Source organism: Triticum aestivum, chromosome 2A (assembly GCF_018294505.1).
Source record: "Triticum aestivum cultivar Chinese Spring chromosome 2A, IWGSC CS RefSeq v2.1, whole genome shotgun sequence".
NCBI classification, from domain to species: Eukaryota; Viridiplantae; Streptophyta; class Magnoliopsida; order Poales; family Poaceae; genus Triticum; species Triticum aestivum.
The window spans coordinates 296,042,424-296,060,958 of NC_057797.1; the positions used below are offsets into that span (position 1 = coordinate 296,042,424).

The 18,535-nt window shown below is 44.4% G+C and overlaps 2 long non-coding RNA genes across 6 annotated transcripts; one reads left to right on the forward strand and one right to left on the reverse strand.

Moving 5' to 3' along the window:
• The first annotated feature begins 3,160 nt into the window (after positions 1-3,160).
• On the forward strand, positions 3,161-6,431 carry LOC123188562 (uncharacterized). Its single transcript, XR_006494814.1, has 5 exons — positions 3,161-3,558; positions 3,958-4,044; positions 4,124-4,979; positions 5,064-5,608; positions 5,690-6,431. It is a non-coding gene; the product is annotated as an uncharacterized lncRNA (long non-coding RNA).
• A 275-nt stretch (positions 6,432-6,706) lies between these two features.
• LOC123188561 (uncharacterized) lies at positions 6,707-15,867 on the reverse strand. Of its 5 annotated transcripts, XR_006494812.1 has the most exons (7): positions 15,431-15,867; positions 15,172-15,239; positions 13,626-14,812; positions 12,671-12,876; positions 11,703-11,794; positions 7,111-10,774; positions 6,707-7,030 (listed from the first exon to the last, which is right to left on the reverse strand). It is a non-coding gene; the product is annotated as an uncharacterized lncRNA (long non-coding RNA). The 5 variants fall into 5 exon arrangements; XR_006494810.1 differs by lacking the exons at positions 6,707-7,030; positions 7,111-10,774 and having other exon boundaries at positions 11,422-11,794; positions 13,626-13,789; positions 14,278-14,812; positions 15,431-15,863; XR_006494811.1 differs by lacking the exons at positions 6,707-7,030; positions 7,111-10,774 and having other exon boundaries at positions 11,422-11,794; positions 13,626-13,789; positions 14,748-14,812; positions 15,431-15,860.
• Between the last annotated feature and the right edge of the window lie 2,668 nt (positions 15,868-18,535).

Below are 18,535 nucleotides of genomic sequence, written 5' to 3' on the forward strand. Positions count from 1 at the left end.
GGGCCCATAAGCCCTCATCGTGTTAGGGACGCAAAATGAAAGAACATAACACCGGTATGACAGAAACTAAGGTGGCAAGAATGAAACAAAACACCAGGCAAAAGGTCGAGCCTTCCATCCAGGCAAAAGACCGGTTAGAGGTTGTTTCATGTCATATTGGGAGGCTTGATAAACAAGTGGTAGGTAGCGCGACATCGTGATAGCATCGAGATAACTAGCATAGCAAAGATAGTAGTGAGATCCAAGGTGACGGTCATCTTGCCTGAGATCCCGCTACGAAGAAGAATGATTCCATGAAGAACACGAACGGGCATAGACAAACCAAGCGCAGTCGAACGAATCCTCACGATCGCAAGGAAACAGGAACTATCGAGAAGAAGCACAACCGAAAAGAAGCAAACAACATAGTAAACAAGCAAGCATAACATCACATGATGCACAACCAAGTATGATGCATGTCAAGATTAAATGTTATTACTCATGGCAAGGGATGATGCATAAAAGAACCCCACATCAAAGCAAGTTTAGATGAGGTCGGAAACAACACATAACAATTCCAGAAAATCCTCATATGCAATATTCGGATTTTGTACTGTTCTGCCCTAAACCATATTTTAGACTTTTTAAACATGCAAAGTAATGCCACCATGTTAAACTATGTATTTTTCTACCTTATTTACATGTAAAGTTCATATCAAACATAGCTACGGTTATTTAGTTATGAAATAAACCATTTTAACACATCATTCATGCAAAAATAATGCAAACAACAAGTTTAAACATCTTAGCATGGATGAAAGTTGCATACTTGTTAAAGAACATGAAAATCTGAGCAAGATGCATATATGACATGTTTAAATCCGATGCACGGTTATTTAATTAGGCACATTTCAAAATAGTGGCAAAGCAATATGAAATACACTGGACAAATATTAAATTGCAGGGGATAGAAAAAACATATACACGCCAAATGCAATGCACTGTGCAAGCCCAGCAACAGAGTTGGACCGAAGAGGATGTGCACGATTGGGAAAAAAAACTGGAAAAATAGAAAAGATTTGAGGCTATCTAGGATTTGTGTTGGAACTAATCTTGTTATTAGTGCCAAGAGTAGATGATTAGATCATGTTTATTTTGGATTGCATGATGTTGTTTTAGTAGCTGACTAAGTTCTACTCCCTCTGTTCCTAAATATTTGTCTTCCTAGACATTTCAAATGACTACTACATACGAATGTATGTAGACATATTTTAGAGTGTAGATTCACTCATTTTGCTTCGTATGTAGTCACTTGTTGAAATGCCTAGAAAGACAAATATTTAGGAACGAAGGGAGTAGCTACTTGCATGCACGTCATAATGGCAGAGGGGCATACCGGCAAGAGAGACAGCACTAAGCGATACAGAGAGTGAGTCAGCGGCCAGATTGCAAGTCATTAGTGAAGTAGTGCATGCACGAGTTGTTAGGATTAGTCAAGTTGAATAGTGGCAAGCTACATGCATGGATCAAGTTTGGCCTGGTTGTGTGGCTGTTGAGGAGAAGCCGTACAAGAGAACGTGGGTGCATGCAGGTAGTGGAGAGTGAGAAACGGATCAAGCCGTTGTGGCTTGGCCATGCGAGCATTGCATATTTCCCTTTAAATAGGCTTGTAACCAGTTTTGCTATTTGAGATGAGGAATACAGAAAAGGCACAAGTGTGTGTGCCAGAAAAGCTCTGCGTGTTTGTGCTCTTCCTCTCCATTGTGTATTACATGAGAAGTGTAGGTGTGTCCACTTCGTACTCGCGTGTGTGTATCCATCGATCTCCTGGGCCATGCCAACACTTGGTATTCAGAGCCATGGTGAGAGAACGTTTGTGCACTTCACCACACTCGTCGGGTCGCCGGAGAGGCTCAACCTCGCCCATATGGCGTGGTCGGGGTTCGACATGGCGCGGCTGCCACAAGGTGGTGGTGCACGAGAGCATGGTGTGTCGAGGTCCGAGTCTCCTTCCTCTTCGAGCTGCGTCACGAGCGATGGTGAAAGGTATGCTGCCCGGTAAGTTGTGCCACCGGCGGCAAGGAGGTGATGGCCATGGAGCGGAGGCCGTTGCCATGAGGAGTTCCATGTCCGAGTCGTCGACAAGGTGCGTTATCGGCGACAACATGGAGGTGAGCCACCGGCGAATTGCAACACCGGTGGAGCAGATGTGGCAGCGAGTTTGCAATGGCGGCACGCTCGTGGTGAAGGGGTAGGAGGTGCATCTCTCGTGGAGGCCAGCGGCGACGCCGGGAATCGGCGGGACAAGATGGCATTGGCGGCCATCTCCGTGTTGCACCGACGACATCGACGACCATGGGGTTCTAGAGAGAAATAAATAATAACAAGATTAGGAAGGTGATTGTTGGAACTAATCTTGTTATTAGTGCCAAGAGTAGATGATTAGATCATGCTTATTTTGGATTGCGTGATGTTGTTTTAGTAGCTGACTAAGTTCTAGCTAGTTGCATGCACGTGATAATGGCAGAGGGGCATACCGGCAAGAGAGACAACACTAAGCGATACAGAGAGTGCAGTCAGCGGCCAGATTGCAAGTCATTAATGAAGTAGTGCATGTACGAGTTGTTAGGATTAGTCAAGTTGAATAGTGGGAAGCTACATGCATGGATCAAGTTTGGCCTGGTCGTGTGGCCGTTGAGGAGAAGCCGTACAAGAGAACGTGGGTGCATGCAGGTAGTGGAGAGTGAGAAACGGATCAAGCCGTTGTGGCTTGGCCATGCGAGCATTGCATATTTCCCTTTAAATAGGCTTGTAACCAGTTTTGCTATTTGAGATGAGGAATACAGAAAAGGCACAAGTGCGTGTACCAGAAAAGCTCTGCGCGTTTGTGTCCTTCCTCTCCATTGTGTATTACATGAGAAGTGTAGGTGTGTCCACTGCGTACTCACGTGTGTGTATCCATCGATCTCCTGGGCCATGCTAACAATTTGATCACAGGACCTCCTAGATATGTGCCGATTTTTTATCAATAATAATTAATAATCACGTAATTACGAAACTGGGAAACCATTATTACTAATTTGAGAAATAGTATGGACGCTGGGCCTTATAGCGTCCGAGGGCGGACGCTAGTACAATCGACGTCCAGAGTTGGACGCTAATATCAACTACGTCCACAGTTAGGTTGGCCCCACTGGCAACCTAGTAGCCGGTTGACTCTGGTTTGGGCGTTTCCTCCCCCCGGCCTCCTCTCCACGGCCGCCGCCGCCACCCTCCGCCTCTTCCCGGCCGCCTCCGCCGCTGACCTCCGCCTCTCCCTGGCCGCCTCAGCCCTCTACCTCATCTCTCGCTCACCTCCTCAAGGCCGCCTCTGCGTCATTCCCTCGCGCACCGCCTCATGGCAGCCTCCCACCTCTGCCTCATCCCCTCGTCCACCACCTGACTAGGTTGCGCTCGCAGCGAGTCCGACGGACGTGACGGCCCACCTCTCGTCTCTCTACCGCAGTGTCCACATCTGGTCCGTTCCTCGTCCCAGCAAGCCTCGCAACATCAATCGTCGCCCGCAGGAGAGCACCACAGGTAGGCACTGTATTTTTCTCTGAAACTGGTATACGATTCTTCCTGATCTCCAATTGAATGGCACAATACAATAGATGCTAGCAAATCTCATTTATTTATATCGTTACTTGTCTCTTTTTGTGATTGATGGATTGATACTGATACTGCATCAAACCAAAAAAAATGTGTATTCCTGAAATTTCATGAGTGTAACATGGTCCTTGTAAGAAGTTGAGAGTAATTGATTGCTATTCTTGATGATGCAGCTTTACTAATTTTAAGTTGTTTGATAAGCACAAGTCTCGATGAGAGAATAGGACTAATTAAGGTTCATCTAGTGTAGTATTTTGAAGAATAAATGCAAATGATTGACATGGTATTTCACTTGAACTGCTTAAATGTTCCTTTATCTTGTAACAGGGTACTGAAATGAATACAAGTCAGCGTTGCAGTGATTTATTATGGATGCCGCACAGCCAACATAAAATATCCAAATCTTGGGAAAATGTGAGTATTTATCGAATTTCCATGTGGTCTGTTGCACTTTATGGTTGGCTAAAACTGACTTTTTTATATCTTAATGTAGCGTAACATTTGCTTGAATGTTCGGTGTCACCGTGTTGGCATTCCAGTGGATCCTCTATGTAGAGCAGCCTTAGAGAACCTTGGTTTTTATCAAATTGCAAAAATGAAGAAAATCAATGTCGACAAATATTTGATATCAGCATTGGTCGAGCGTTGGCGGCCTGAGACAAATACTTTTCATTTACCTATAGGAGAAATGACCGTTACACTACAAGACGTGAGTTGTTTGTGGGAGTTGCCTATCCATGGTAAACCACTTATTGGCAAAGATGATGCTGCATGGTCTGGATTAATTGAGAGGTTACTTGGGATTCCTATAGATGAACAACACATGAAGCAAAAGAGAAGGCGGAAAGATGATGACAATATTGCTGTGAAGAATTCATAGTACTCTTTAAATTTAGGTAAACTACGAGAACGCTTCCAGGTGATGCCGGATAATCCAATGGATCGAGAGATTCATTGGCATGCTCGAGCGATTGTTCTAGAAATCCTTGGCTCCACGGTGTTCACTGATACATCTCGAGATGGAGTGCCAGCTATGTATCTTCAGTTTATGCAGAATGCATGGCAACCAACAGAGTATAATTGGGGAGCAGCTGTTCTTGCTATGTTATATAGACAGTTGAGCATTGGGGCTGAGAAGGAGAGATTAGAAATTTCGGGGCCTTTGTTGCTGCTACAGTTATGGTCCTGGTCCCATTTGCCACTTGGTCGCCCTAAAAATATTATTGAGAAGCCAAAAGAAAGGGAGGAGCCCGGAGATGAGGAAAGTGGAGAAGTAGACTTGGATTATAACCCTGTATTTGGAGCAAAGTGGTGTGCTGGACATGAATTTGATGTTCCACATAATGCGGGTATCATATTGTACTCACCTCATCTATTATACATTGTTCATGTTATGAAAACTATTTTTTCTCACTTGCAAATGAACTATATAGGTACCGAATATTATCGAAATCAGATTGATTTGATTCAAGAAGGTGCAATTGAATGGCAACCATATGAAGGCCTTCTGGATGAGATGCCTGTCGAAGTACATGATGGTACTAATTGGTGGTTTGCTAGAGTACCACTCATACATTTTTGGATTGTAGAGTTTCACTATCCAAATAGGGTGATGCGGCAATTCGGATTAAGACAAGCCATTCCACCTTCCCCTCCACGCGGCGAGGTAGAGGTTCGCAAATTGTGAAAAAATAAACATTTTGCAAGGAAACCGCATAATTGGGAAGAAGTCCATGCCAACTATGTTCAAGAATATGTTCAAGAGTATGATCGTGTCCGAGTAGGAGTAGCGCCAGAGGATATTCCCTTTGATGTAGCTAGTTTACCGGATTACAGACATTGGTTCCAGCAAAATGGTATGTACACAATATTCTTTGACTCACAATGCTTAGGAGGCCTAGATAAACCTATCCCATATCCTCGAGATAGCATCGAATGGACCGGGTACATGCCCAGCGGTCCAGCATTGGCTCACATTGTAAGTGTGTGCAATATTTTCATTATTTATTTGCAATGCAGTAACAATCACATGATTTAATATTTGTATTGTCACTTGTAGAGCCTACATGAGATAAAGAATGTTGCATGGGGGATCAACTGTGCTACTACCAGTGGATGCAAGAAGATAGGCAAATCTATACTGAGGTCTTGTGTAGGAAATTTGATGGATCTCAACTTGGAGCCTAGGCTGCGAAGCATGCTCGTTGAGGCTAGATTGCCGCTGAAGATCGAAGATATCCCATCTGATGATGATGTTTCAGATATTGCTCAACCACCGAGCCCCCCGAAAGAAAGCAACTCCGATGTATTTAATGATTGGATATACTCTGGGAGAGGTTTTACAACATATCTCAATGTTGGTGAAGCCATGGTAGATGGAGGACGGACAACACAAGATGCAACTCAAGCTCCCAGATTTCAGTCAAGGAGTTCTTCACAAGTACTAAATTAGAATGAGAGCATATAGTGATATGATATGCTCATCTCTAGAAGTGTAACAGGGTAGATGTTTGTTTCCTTTTGCACAACAAAAAAAGTTCGTGAGTATGCTTTGTAATAGGCCACACATGGGTTGTAATCCTTTCAAGCCATGTCACTCCGCATTGGCTAAGCTCATGTTGCAGCCTGCCTTGTCTAAAACTGAACGTGCGTGAGATGAATCTGAGTTCAAAATTATGGCTGAAAGCAAAGAATGGACGATTCTCTAAATGTGTGGCTCAAATTTTGATGAAAATTTCACAGATTAGTAGTCATCATATATAAGTCCTTGTGTCAAAATTTCATAAAATTCTAGGCACATTTTTCAGGTTCAGTTCTTTTGCCAAATTATGGCTGAAAACGAAGAATGGACGAATCTCTCAATGTGTTACTCCAAATTTGATGAAAAATTCCCAGAATACTTGTCATCATATGGTAGTCCTTGTGTCAAAATTTCATAAAATCCTGGACACTTTTTTTCAGGTTCAAATTTTGGCCAAATTATGGCTGAAAACAAAGAATGGACGAATCTCTCAATGTGTTACTCAAAATTGGCTGAAAATTTTACAGAATAGTAGTCATCATATGGTTGTACTTTTGTGAAAAGGTCAACAATTTCTGGACACTTTTATTTTTGGTTCAAAATTTTGGCCAATTTTTGGCTGAACGAACAATGGACGACTCTGTCGATGTTTGAATCCAAATTTAATGAAAATTTCCCAGAATACTAGTCATCAGATGGTACTCCTAGTGTCAGAATTTCGACTAGATGATGTGGTCTTCTCTTTATTTGATCTCCTCCCTTTAGATGCTATGCTCTTCCCTTGACTCGACCTCTTTCCTATGGATGATGTGCTCTTCCCTTGACTCAACCTCTTTCCTCGACTCGACGATGAGATCTGTCCTTGACTAGATGATGTGCCTAAAGGTAAGACACACAAGTTAAATAAAATGTAAATAAATTTTACATATAAACCAGTACCGTATAGCAAGCTGCAATACCTATTTGATTATTGTCTCTTGTGGAACGTCGGGCCTGGTGCCCCATTCGCCTTCCTTGCATTTCATCCATGTACATCGGGATCCTTTTGTGCTGATGACGCCCACGGTTTACTAACTTCTCATCGGGAACAATAGTAGGTCCATTATATGTTGGCCACTCATTTTGGTTACCATATGGATGAAATTGCCCAGCCCAAGTGTTTGCAAGCATTTGAGAAGAGTAATACGAGTGTACTATTTCATTTTCATTCAGATTCCGATACTTGCAAACAGCAAGCATGAGCACATGGCACACGAGTTAGGTTCGGCTTTAGGCATTCGCAAGATGGAGCATTATTTGGTCGCAAAATGACCTTGTACTTGAAGCCTTTATGAATAAAAACAACATGATCCCCATGGCGTAATGGAACCCTCTCGTGATCAACCTTGACCTCAAATATTCCAACTTCATCGCCATATGAAATAACATGCATATGTCCTGCCTTGTCACCCCTTTTCACCAAAAGTTTGTCCACCCGTTCGGACCATTGCTTTCCATCATCAACCAAGTTAAGAGCACTTCGCCTTCTTTCCACAAACCACTCCAAACACTTTGAAAATGTTTCCTCCACAATCGCTGCCACTGGGAGCCTTCGGGAAAGCCTAAACACATTGTTTAAGGACTCGGACCCATTGCTGGTCATGATCCCCCAACGGTAACCCCCATCCATGCATTGAAATACTTTTTCAGGTTGTTCTTTCTCATTTTTGTCTTCCTGCAAATACTTACCGACCTTTCTAAGATATGTTATTGCATCGGGACAAGTATGTGCAATAGATGACATGCCCTCCTCAAACCTACGAGGTTTCTTTTTCTTGACTGCCCACTTGAATATTTTCAAAATGTTATCATCCCGATAAGATTTGTATAGGTTCTCTGCGACATGTTGGGAACAAAATCGATGAACACACTCACCAGCATCCTCGTTCCAACCAATGTGTGGCTGCTTAAACACCCATTTGATTGCTTTGTGGCGATCTGAAATGACACACACGAACTTTCCAACACCAATTACCTCCCTCCGAAGCCATCTCATGAACTAGCCCCAATTTGATGCATCCTCTTTCTCCACAATGGCAAAAACAAGAGGTATTAGTTGGTTATTAGCGTCATATCCACAAGCCATTAGCAACCTTCCCTTGTACCTTCCCGATAGAAATGAAGCATCGACACTTATTACAGGTCGAATGTGAGGAACGGCTTCAATACAAGGTCCAAATGCCCAAGCCACACATCAAAATTCTCTATGCCCATCTTGCACCATGGGTTTCGATAGAAGAGAGATAGGGGTACCGTGATCAGAGACGTCGAGTTCTGGGGCTGGTTAGGACATGGCGAGGTTGACGAGCGGTGATTCCATGCGTTCTAGGGTTTACAAGCGACAAATCTTCCGTCTGTTTGAGGAGAACGATTCAGTTTAATCTTTTTCATAGCAGCGAATCGAACCAGATACAGGGACGATGTTGACAGTAGCGTCCAGGCCAGAACGCTGTGCGTAACGTCCAGACCTGGACGCTGAGGAAAACAGCGTCCTTCCTATTTTTCAGATTTAGACCAATCCTTTCTCAGTTTCGTAATTATGTGATTATTAATTATTATTTATAAAAAAATCGGGATATGTGTGTGGCTGAACAACCATTTGGCTGCTGATTTGTTTGTGCAGAAGAATGACTTGACAGAATATGAAACAAGAGCAAAGCTTGATCTGGGTGAAGCAAAAATTGGTGTAAAAGGGTTGTGCGAGTGTGGATTTGATCCCTGGTCGCCTGCGTGCCCGCGAGCTGGGCTAAACAGTAGGACCTGCACTGAATTCACGGACACTTAATAGAAGAGCACTATCTGAACCTATAGCTTCAGCGAACCTGACAAAACAACAGAAACAAGGGTTGGCCTTGGCTGTGCTCGCGACGGAGCTCAACAACAAGCAGCAGGTGCTCGCCTCGGTGCCTTGGGCCGCGCGGCGGTGCTTGCATGCGGGTGTGGAAGCGAGGGTGTACGTGCAGTGCCTTTGTGGGTGCAGCAAGGGGCGGCCGTGTGCAAGAGTTCAGAGATCACGGCCATGGTTGTTGGCTGGAACAAAGACATTGCACGGAGGAGGCGTGGGGCTTGCGTGTGCTGCGGAGGTGCAGCCGCGCGTGTGTCTGGAGCATGCGTGCGATGAGTAGCAGGCTGGATGGGTGGTTGTGCTATGAGAGCGGCTCGGTGATCAAAAGATCAGCGAAAAACTGAAACAAAGACGAACCAAACAAGGGCTGGCCTTGCTGGTCGAGGCGTTCGGCCACGACCTTGAGCAATCGCTCGGCCAGGCGTGTGCTTGTGTGGGTGCTGCAAGGTGCGGGTGCAGCGGAACAGAGCATCGGCCCAATTCGACATCGACCAGGGTGAGGCACGACAGTCACCGTCCTGCCACGGCTAGACCGACGTACAGAGGATGGAATCGACATGCAAGAGGGATTGGGAAGCTTCGGATGCTCATGTAGAGGTGCTCGGGGTCGTCGAACGGGCTAGGGGAAGATCGTCGACGGCGAATTTAGGCGGAGACGCTCTCACCCGAGGGAGAAGAAGAGGAAGACGGCGTCGGCATCTTGGCGTCCCACGGCGATGTAGAGGACGTGGGGGGCGAAGATGAACTTGGCGAAGCTCCTAGGCACGCTCTCTTCACCGGTGCTCGTCGGAGGGTGCACCGACGACTTGCTCGTGTCCTCGGCCCCGCTCGAGTAAGGTGGAGAGAGGAAGAGAAGGGGAAAGGGGAGGAGTTGGAGTGAATAACTCTCGATGATTGATTCTGTTACAGAGAGTACATCATATACAAGGGGAAGCCCATCAGAGTCGGCACGCAAGCCAGGGCGTGCCGTTATGGATCCTACAATCTAGGAAACTAGATCGGGGTCGCGCCTTGGTGCAAGGTGCCGGTCCCAATGACAAGGCCGAGCGCGCCTTGGTGCAAGGGTGCCGGTCCCAATGACAAGGCCGAGCGGGTAAAGATCAGATGCTATGATGCATTAGTAGAAAGGATAGTAAGTGCAGCTTACCGCAACCCACCTGATCCAATTGTATCCAGTCTGGTAATACTTGTATAGAATATGTACACTTATGCTCATCCAATAATACCTAATATATATATGTTTCAGGATGGGCATGTACATAGGGCAAGATTCAGTACAACTATCAATCCACTAACAGGAAATAATGTTCATCTAAGGTTCTCAATTTCAGTTTCACATGAATATATATTTACCAATAGACTACCACTATTTGCTCCAGAAGGTGTCGTGAATGGTCCTCGAATGTGTTCTTTATGCCGAGCCTTACAGCAAAGGAAGAACAGGATCAGGCAATCAAAGAGTCAGTGGCATATCAGTTTGACATGAATATATGCTCGCTAAAAGACTTCCACTATTTGCAGCAAAAGGCACCAAATATGGTCATCAAGTGTTTATTTGGTCATCAAGTGTGTTCTTCCCTCCAAGCTCTCTCACGGTCCTCTTAAATTGGTACTTCTTGTCAATACCCAGCTGGCTGTTTAGATTTCCTTGTGTGATTGTGGCTCTCTGAGTAATCAATCGTACAAAGTGCCAGTTTTGTTTCAGGGAGAAACAACAATTATTGAACAGAAGACTCAGGCTGAAGTGAAACATCATACATTTAGTGCAGAGCGGCCATGACAAACAGAGCAGTGCATGTCTATTAAGCAAGGAACGGCAACGTGTGCTATATACTAATCCAACAAATTCCGATCCATAAGCGATCATAACAAATAGGGGTGCGAACTAACACCTCATCGTCATTAATCTGTATGCGGTCATTGATGTTTGCTCCATTCATCCTACATTTGTCAGTTGAGTTTCACAACTGTCTGAATCAACAAGCTATTTACCATTATTGCACAATGCAGTTGATAGTGGATTTACTTGCTGGTACAAATGTAAACACAACCTTGCTATAATTATTTTTATAGGCTATAGTTCAATTAGAAACAGACGTTTCCAACAAAAGGTTCACTTGAGATCGTACTTGTTCTTATAAATTATTATACACTGCATTATTGATCATTGACAGAGTTTTGTTAGTCATGTTTTTTTTTCTTTTGGAGTATAAAGGAACTAACAAACATATAATATAAGTTTAATCAATCTTAATTAGGTCTCTGAATGTTTACTCCGCCAAAATTTTAAATAAGATCACATTAATTCGGCTAATTTCTAATAGTCAGAGAAACCAAGAACCAATCGGAGCTAGATATATGCACCAACAAGGACACATTAATTCAATTAAGCATGCACCATAAAGACAGATTAGTTGTTCTTCTAATTTTGCACCCATGTTGTGGCAGAGAAGCGTACACGAAGGGAGCTAGATATTTCTTGTTGTTTGGCACATCGATTTCAGCTGTATATACCAGAGGCCAATACATTTAAAAATGAGAAGAAATGAAAGAAACGGTGAGTACTGATGAATATGGCTAATGTTTAAAGATACTAATCACAATCACAATTCCCTCTAGAGGATAACTGATTATCACCAACTTGTGGGGAAAAAGGTCGCAGCTGACCTACGGCATAGGGCTGGCATAAAAAGAAGTAGGAGCTCATCATTTCCCATACTTGAACATGCCACCACCAGCCAATTAACATTCCATTACTCCTGACAAATTATAAAGAAAACAAAAATTAATGCTTTGTGACTGACCAGCAAGAATTAGAAAACAAATTCATATATGCGAAGGTGCTCTGAACCCAAATATTTTCTTCATAAACATGGAGAAACTCTCGTGAACAGAGTAAGCTTGCGTCAGATAAAAAGATATTATAAGAAAGAACACCAGATAAGAGCTAACAAAATTAAATTTAGAATATATGCTAGCAAAACAATAACTGTACAAAAATATCGTGGGCCAAATCGAATTCATATAGGCCACTAACTAAACTGATAGGAACCAAACATGCATGGACTGAACTCTTCAGCAAAATAATGTCTATTCAAAGCTATATGTTTCCAAATTGTTTAGGATTATTTTAACTGCTAGCAAAACATTATGTTAAATAATAAGAAAAGAAAGCTTCCCAGTTCATATGGATTGATATATGTCTAAGAATAAAAGAAAGCTTCCCAGTTCATATGGATCAGGTATGAGCTGAGCCATAAATCGTGTATCTGATATACATGTACTGATGTAAATAAATCAATATGTACAAAGAAAATTCCCCTTGCGCTAGGTAACATGATCCCTTCAGTTCTCAAGTAAAAGAAAGCTTCTCAGTCTATAAATAGAAAACTATCAAATGGGGGCTACTGCTACCAAAGGCATGCCAATTGATACTCGAGGATCTGTGGGCAAGAGCTGCGGCGTGTTGAACAGCATGGGCACTTGGATCTGTGTCAACGACCTGGTGATGCCGAGCAGTGCATGGATGCAGACCGCTACACCCCCACCTCATCACATTTTAGCATCAACCAAACCAGGCCCTGTAAGCTAACGCGATGGAAAGAATAGAGATCAGGGAGTGGAGAGAGCCTTACTGGTGGGTGAGACGACGATATGGTGTGGAAGGAGGGGTAAGAGAGAACTGGCTGGCATGTCGTGCTGGAGAGGTGGCCAGGCCTGGATGCATCTTTCCAACGGAGATCTAATCCCCAGTGCGCCCATCATGAGCCGCTTGCGGTGGATCTCCTTGACTCGTACACCATTTGCAGAGCGCCTCCATCAGCCGCTCCCTCGGCAGTATCTAAAGAAATGGATGCAAATTTGTTATGGAAACGGTAGATGATTGACATGAGGTGGTATTCTCCTGTTGCTAGGAGGGCATCTCTAACATCTTCCCCTTTGGCCTAAAACACAAGGCAAATATGAGCAAACATGCAGTCTATGTAGATACCATAGTTACTTGCATAAGTAAATCCACTTATCTAAAAATGTATAAAGCCACAAACAATGATATCTCTTGTCCACTTACAAAAGGCTACTATGGTGCTTCTCACTAAGACATGGTCACCCTAGTGAGTCAATCACAGCTATTATCACTTGAAATAAAGAACATGAACCACAACGCGATTCAGGATTAAGGTAATAAAACACTCACACTGATTTAGATAATACAAAAGGGTGAACGGACACCTTAGGTCTACATATTCCAAGCACTCAACCAATCGGATACTTAAAAAATCTGTAAGCAAATCATAATCACACCTCCATGAGAAGAAATTAAACCATCTTGTAAGCACACTCTCCAAAAATCAGTGCTAGAGGTTCTAAATTCTGACATAACATACAAGGATGGGGCATAGCTTGTGACACTACAAGATATGGTAACTACAGATTGCGAAAATTGTCGAAAAAACATTTATACACGCACCATTTAATTTGGAAAAAATTCTAGTACATTAATATTTGTTCAAGAGAAGGAGCAAAACAAAATGGAGGGAGTGATCTTCTAAAAAATGGAGGGAGTGGTTACTGAGGAGCAGTAGTAGCTACCTTGAGACCAGGATGGAGGGGAAAAATTGCATGGTACATAGAACTGCATGGTAGCAGGACAAAGATTATGATGGACCAGATCTGCCAACCACCAACAAAATATGTACAGACAATCCAGATCCCAAACAATTGAGGTGGTCTTCAAATCAGTATGTCTTTTCTGCCTGGAGAAAAGAAGAAGGAATAATATTACTGCAATAAGCTGAAAGATCAGAAGACCATAGTCTATTTGCGGACTTTGGTCGTCAGCAATTCAAAAGCACATCTTATATTTAATTTCTTGCCGGGCTTATAACCTGAACTATTTTACTTAAACATATGGCCAGATTCAGTGCAAGATATATGTGCAGTCCCATCAGATTTTTCATTCGGTTCAGAGTTAAAAGGAACTGTATAGAGCGAGAATAGAAGCTTAAGAGAGTTTTTCAATCATAGCCATCCCATGGAAAAGGAAAATGAACTCATACTCAAAAAAGAAATAGTAGCCTAAGCAGAATTCTTCACCTTAACAAACTGTAAGCAAGAATTTTCAGATTGTGAGAAATGCAATGGAGATAAATGCACACACTTTATGAACCCAGACTGAACTGTGGGTGTTGATCCTATTATATGAAAATAAATTAGAAAAGGAAGGGATGAGGATCTGCTATACCTAGGGACGTTAAGGTCCATGCTCCATTCTTGCCGAGGACATCCAGAACAAAGAAATGATTCACACAACACAACATTTGACAATACAAGGGATATGTTTCAATAGCTTTCAGCACACAAACCAATGTGAAAACTAATTCACGTGGATACTGAAGAATAAGAATTATGTAGCTCTCTTTGCTCCTTCATACTCAACTAAAAATAAATCAATGCAGATGAACATTTTTTAGCTTAAATGCAGAAGAACATTCAATGACAACACTAAGCTTCCAAGATATTATACACCCTTAATAACTAAAGTTTCATTAGTATAACCTGTAAATCAATAGGAACAAAATATCAACATTGACTCACACGACGCATCCAAAGTAAGCATTCGAGAAGAACAGACATTGCATGAGCCCAAACTGAACCATGGGTGTTCATCCAATTCTACGAAAACAAATTAGAAGGGAGGACGATCTGCTATACCTGCAATGTGCAGAGGCGGGCGAGGTCGATGGCGTCCATGCCTTCTTCTGGCCAAGCACATCGACCTAAGATGTTAAACAATGTCAGCTTGTGCTACAAACCAACAACAAATAACACAGTGTAAGTGCCATTATGTTGATCGAAGAGTCTCTACACCATTCCCTGACCACACACAGATGCACCCACTGAAGCCAATCATTTTCCAGGGCTAATAAGCAGGCACCCGTAGAGTTGAAAGCAGAGAATCAAACATGTATAATCCAATCTAGTAAGCAGTCAGTCGTACAATTCAAAGCAGGTTATGAAACACATATAAGCAAATCATCCATTTCAAAGGAAATAACACATCATGACTCCTAGAAATATGAAAAGATTGTTAACTGCAGGGCATGCAGTGCATCGAGTAGACGGCGAAGAAGAGCACCTGGATTGACACCCACGAGGTAGGCCGGCCAATTCCGAAGGAACAACAGCCACGCACCCGGCACCACCCTATGCAATCGAAAATAAAATGACGCGTGAGCCACGTACAGGTACAGAACAAGCAGGGAAACTGGACGGCGGATGCGAGATGTGCGGTCGGATCCGGAACCAACTGCAGCACGACCAAGAAATCAGCAAAGCTAGAAGGAACGCCCGCGAGCAGAGGAAGGACGAACGGAAGAGAGGGCGGCGCGGCGCACCTGAGGTGAGGCGAGCGCTGCAGATCCGTCTCGCTAGCTCCCGTCGACCCTCTCCTCCAGGGAGAGCAGTGATTCATCTCCTCCCGACGATGTGACAGCTTGACGGGGGCACGGCGGCTGGCGAGGGAGAAGACCTGGTTGCCGAAGGGGCGCCGGCGGTTCCCGCGCTCCTCCCGCTCCTCCCGTCGATGGGGATGCTCCAGGTCCGTCGGTCCGCTCTCCTCCCGATGAAGGCAACGGCGAGCTCGCCGCCGTTCATGGCCGTGAGAGGATAGCACAAGGGAGGGAAGGCCGCAATCCTGTGGAGGAGGAGGGAGGCGGAGAGGAGCGGCGGCTGCGCGAAGAGAAGGAGGAGCGATGGAGAGATGCGAGCGAGAGAGAGAAGGGAGACGCGGCGACAGAAACCTAGTCGTCCCGCCGATTGGGGACGAGGCCACGAATCGGTAGAAGCCACGAGGCGGGAGGCTATGCGAAATCCCAATATTGCCCTCGGTGGGGCATGGGAATTTCGGCGGTGGCACGGGATTTTTACCTCTGCAGAGCGCCGACGGGCCACACGGGACGCGCCCCAGCCACAGCGAATGACACGCGAGGCCCACCACCGAGAGACCCCACACATCAGCGATACACGGTCAAAAACATCATGGGGAACGGTAACTATTCATTGCTACAGTATTTTGTTCCGATCCGGCGGCTGAGATCAATCGGTAGCGCGATCGGACGGACGGAAACACATCAAGCGAACTCATCGGACGGCCCACGATCGCTGAGCTCTCAGGAGGCGCGGGAGTGACTGGATCCTTATTTCTCGATACACAAGTGTACAAAGCTATACATAGAACTAGATGATTCCCCGCGCGTTGCTGCGGGAACCCTTCAAAAATAGATATATAGTCACTGGAAAAAGGTAGTTGATGGTGTAGCAAATACATTGGTACATATAATAGCCTGCCATGCGAATTAGTAAGTGCCTCCAGTATATTGCCGAATAGCATAAATGATGTAAGGATGATTGCATTTACGATTCTAAACGTGAGATCACATGCACATCAGTAGAACAACTGGTACATACAATCTACATTTCTGATACAGTACAGCAACCATGTTGTACATTCGGTAATTCTCTTAGAAAGGCAAGGGATGATCTAAAGTAGTTTGCCTTTCAACAATACAACACAAATGTCTAAAAAATAGAGTATTTGAACTACACGGGGTCTAGAGACACGTTAGTAGGAAAAAACTTTGTCTGCCAACATTGATATTATTACCTGTAGGCTAGTCAAGAACAACATTGGTCGATCAGAAGGTAACAGCCAATTAACCTACAATAAAACAGAGAGGATTCCTGTAAGGGAACAACAAACAACAAATATAAGTCAGGAAACTATGTTAACCTTCGATTCGATAAAAATACAGGAGGCATACAAAGTATCAAATTGATTGACACACAAATTACCTCGAGATAAATTTACGCAACAACATTTAGTCGAATACCTATAGGCCAGGAGGAGCATCACAAATTAATAGATTGTTCAGCATCAAACTGATAACCGTTGATATGAATGAGTCGCAAAACAGAAAGGAGAACCAAATATTTGATGACACGCACATGCATATATGAGATAAAAGGAGAAATGCGGGTCTGAAGGCAGTAGTAGTCAGCTTGTGGCCTTAGTAGCACCATGGACATGATAGGGTAAGGAGATACAATTCCAGGATATATTCTTCAATCAAGCAAAATGAAATTCAGATCTAGATCAAGCAATAAAATCCAGTATAGGCAATGTATGCAAGGCTATGTGTTCGATCAAGCTAAATTAGATTTAAATATTAATCAAGTACACAAAGATGAAGAAGTAGCAATGGATGGGAACAATGTGTACCTGACACGCTTGGGTATGCAGCGAGGGAAGAACAACTAAGATTATGGCTCGGGCGTTCAAGTCAACTAGTATCTGAATAAATCCAGATTTGTGATTCAACCGGCAATATGTCATCGGGAATGTCCGAATGTAGAGGACAGGGGAGGGAGTTGTTCACCAGCGGCAAGTATGAGTGCCCATGGCAAACATCCAACCATACTGGAGGATGTACCAAAGCGGGGTAAGCACTTTATATGGGGATCCATCAGTTTCTTGTTGAGATATATAGTGGGGAGTGGAAGTGGAGCGTCATGCATTAATTACCTACAGCAGAAAGGTTTTCCCTGGTCCCAAATGGCAACGGAGAAGATAAACAGTGTAGGATGATTCTAGAATTGGGCCGTAGAGGGCTTGAAGCCGTGGACTGTGTACGGTTGGTGTGAGGAAAGTTAAATCTACAGAAGAACAACAGGGCTTCAATTGCAGAAGCGTTGTTGTTGTAGTCCAGTCCGTAGGTCACCGTCCTCACCCTATTGAAGCTAGAAAGCACCTCAGAGCTACCAGTAAGCGCCAAGAAATTATTACACTTCAGGACTCTGCAAGTGTGACACACGATGGTTGACGGTAGGTAGTAGAAGTTTGATGAAACTGAAGAAATGTCAGGGATAAAAAACTGCAGTCTAAAAAGTCTGAAGAACAGAGTAAGATTCACGTACCTTGGGCATTGATGGCGACGCCGAGGAGCCAAGGGGATGCCTGCAAGGTTCTCATTCCCGAGGACATCCGGCTAGAACAGAGGCCACCGCTGGGGCGGGGACGGCCGCGTTCGGTGCGTCCTAGTCCGGCTGTGCAAGGGCGCCAAGCAGACCAGCAACATGCGCATAGGCTGAATCGACTGCGCTGGGATGGCTCTTGCGGGATTTAATGGCGGTGGCGAAGCGAGCCTCTCCTTGCCCAGCTCATCCCGCTAGAACCGGGGCCGCGGCGACGATGGCCACATCAGCCGCGCCCGAGGCCGCCGACGCGATGAGGGCCAGGAGCACAGCAACAGCTTGAGGGAGCTCCTCCGGATCTTGTAGGTATTGATGGCGTCAAGGAGGAGGTCGGGTTTTCTTTGACTTGGTGGGTTCACGCACCACGGCACGTGGTGGGTCGGACTCGGGAGGGAGGTCCTTCTGTACTCTCTGTACCGCTGTGAGCGTCCCTTCGGTCCTCTGGTAACACTGGTAACTGATCGCTGAGA